This window comes from Amblyomma maculatum, chromosome 1 (genome assembly GCF_055883805.1).
Source record: "Amblyomma maculatum isolate TAMU_Amacu chromosome 1, ASM5588380v1, whole genome shotgun sequence".
NCBI lineage: Eukaryota > Metazoa > Arthropoda > Arachnida > Ixodida > Ixodidae > Amblyomma > Amblyomma maculatum.
Genome location: NC_139344.1, coordinates 88,137,264 through 88,139,994, shown reverse-complemented (window position 1 = coordinate 88,139,994; position 2,731 = coordinate 88,137,264). Strand labels below are relative to the sequence as shown.

At 51.3% G+C, this 2,731-nt stretch overlaps 1 pseudogene; it reads right to left on the bottom strand.

Moving 5' to 3' along the window:
- Nucleotides 1-946: 946 nt before the first annotated feature.
- LOC146203100 (uncharacterized) lies at nucleotides 947-1,581 on the bottom strand (annotated as a pseudogene).
- Between the last annotated feature and the right edge of the window lie 1,150 nt (nucleotides 1,582-2,731).

Sequence of the window (2,731 nt, the reverse complement as noted above, 5' to 3'; positions counted from 1 at the left end):
AGAGGGGAAGGTCCAGGCGTAAAATACCGGTTGAGCAGTCAATAAGGGCTGAGTGAGCGGTCAAGAAGTCAAGGCCGAGGATCAGGTCATGGGGGCATTCCTGGAGCACGGTGAATAAGACTGGTGTGTGACGACCAGCAATGGTTACACGGCCGGTGCACATACAAAGCACGGCAGCAGGGCTGCCATTGGCGACACGAACGGTGGACGAAACTGCTGGCGTCAGGACTTTCTTGAGGCGACGACGAAACGAGGAACTGAGGACAGAAAGTTGTGCACCAGTGTCAATAAGGGCAGAGGCAGGAACACCATCCACAAGGACTTCAATGAGGATAGATTGTAAAGTAAAGGTCAAAAGAGATTTTTCAGTCGGGGTCGCGAATGCAGCATCACATCCGGGAGCTGCATCTCTAGTTTTCCGAGAAGCGGCCGGCATAGGACGATGAATAATTACGACGAGGAAGAGGAGAGCGGGAACGCTGGGTTTGTGGGGAAGGCGACCGGCTGGAACACGAACAGGTGGAACAGGATCTGCACGGGACGGGTCAGGTTGGGGCGAGGAACGGCGCGGTGCAGAGACTCCACTGCGATTGACGTTGTAGAATGGGCGTGACGGCATGTACCAGCAGTTGCGGCAGTGACGGGAGATATGACCAACACGGGAACAGTTGAAGCAAATGGGGCGATCGTCAGCGGTACACCAGTCATTAGGATTGCGGTAGCGGTATCGAGGCAAAAAGCTGGGGTTAGAGGCAGTAGCGATCACAGAAGGGGCTGAGTTGGAGTCGATCGTGTTCGGGACGTGGCCAGTAGAGATGCCCCATATTAGCAACCTCCTGGCGAACAACAGCCTGGATGAAGGATACTGTAGGCAGGGTGTTGCCTGTCAGCTGAGATGAGGCAACAGCGAAAGCCATGGCCTCGAGTTCGCGGCGGATGATTCGTGTCAAGTTGGGTTGGAAGGCTGACGGAGAGCAGGCAGGTCAGTACAGGACGAGGTAGCAACTGTGTTCGGCAGGCGGTCAAAACGGTGACATACGCGTTTTTGTTTCGCCTGCTCAAAGCGCCGGCACACTTGAAGAGCACAGTCCACAGCTGAACAGTCCTTGCATAAAAGGAGGTAAAAAGCGTCGTCTGCTATACCCTTTAGTATGTGGCCCCCTTTATCTTCCTCCCTCATGGCCGAGTCGACTTTTCGGCAAAGGGATAGGATGTCTTGTATGTAGGAAATATGTGATTGGTTGATGTTTGGGCACGAGACGCTAGGTCTTTCTTGGCAGCAAGTCGGCGTCCAATGGGTTTGCCGAAGAGGTCGTGAAGCTTCTGTTTGTATACGTCCCAAGATGTCAGTTCGTCTTCGTGCGTTTCAAACCAAACGCGCGCGGTGCCGGTCAAATAAAATATGACATTTGGCAGCATGAGTGTTGCATCCCAGCGGTTGTGTTCGCTTACTCGTTCGTAGAGGGCCAACCACTTGTCCACATCAACGTCGTCGGTCCCGCAGAAGGTGCCCGGGTCCCGGGGTTGTGCCATCACGACAGTTGGGGCGGAGGCCGTAGAGGGGGTGGGGTCTGTGGACATGGTGATGGTACCGACATGGCGTAAACTGCGGAGATCCAGCCTGAGGTACGGGGATCGATGATTTCACCTCCACCAAAGATGTTATGAGTGGAAATCACGCACCGATGGGTATCAGCACTCTGAAATCACTGGGCACCGCTTAGCCGCACAACTCAACACTGAGCGTTGTCTTCGTCCACACGCCCAGACACTTCTTCCTTCACTTGCTGAATGCCAGCATGGGTCAACACCACATAAAATATGTATATATTGTAGCGTGTGCAACAGTAGCCGCTAGGCGGCTGCTCATCGAGAGTCTCGTGCGTGGACTCGAAGAAGTGGCCCCGTGGCGTTCGATGAGAAGCTGAAGTTGGCTGCTGTCACTCGGTGCTCTGGACCTGCTCTCCTGTACCTGCTATAACAACCCGCCATTGAAAACCAACCTTCTCGTTACGGGCCTAAACGGCTACGTGACAATATCTTCCTTTCACTCTGATTTCGGAATGCATGCATGACCACCGTGGTTTCTCTGAGTCAAATGCTTTTTCGTAATTAATGAATGCTATGTATAAGGGCTGGTTATAATCCGAACACTTTTTTATCACCTGGTTGATGATGTCGATATGATCGATAGTAGAGTACCCTTTCCGAAAACCTGCCTGATCTTTTGCTTGATTGCAGTCTAAGATTGTCCTGATTCTATTAGAGATTACCTTAGTAAATACCTTATCCGTAACAGACAGTCAGCTGATTGGTCTGTAAATTTTCAGATCCTTAGCGTCCCCTTTCTTATGCTATAAAGTAATGTTTTCGTTCTTCCATGGCTGCGGTACGTTGATGACGATGACACCAGGTACTGCATATACAGGGGGGCCAGTTTTGATAGAACAATATGCCCCCCCCCCCCCGTTCTTCATCAAATCTACACTTACCTGATCCTCTCCAGCTGCTTTCCCTGTTTTCATAGTTTCTAACGCTTTCTTAACCTCTTCCTTCGTCACTGGCGGAACGTCTGACTACTTTTCTCCACTGCCTATCTCATGTTTGTCCTCACTACTTTGGCTACGGTAGATATCAGTATAGAACTCCTCGGCTACTTTGACTATCTTGTCCATATTCGTGATGACGTTGCCCGCCTTCTCCTTTAGCGCATACATCTGATTTTAGCGTA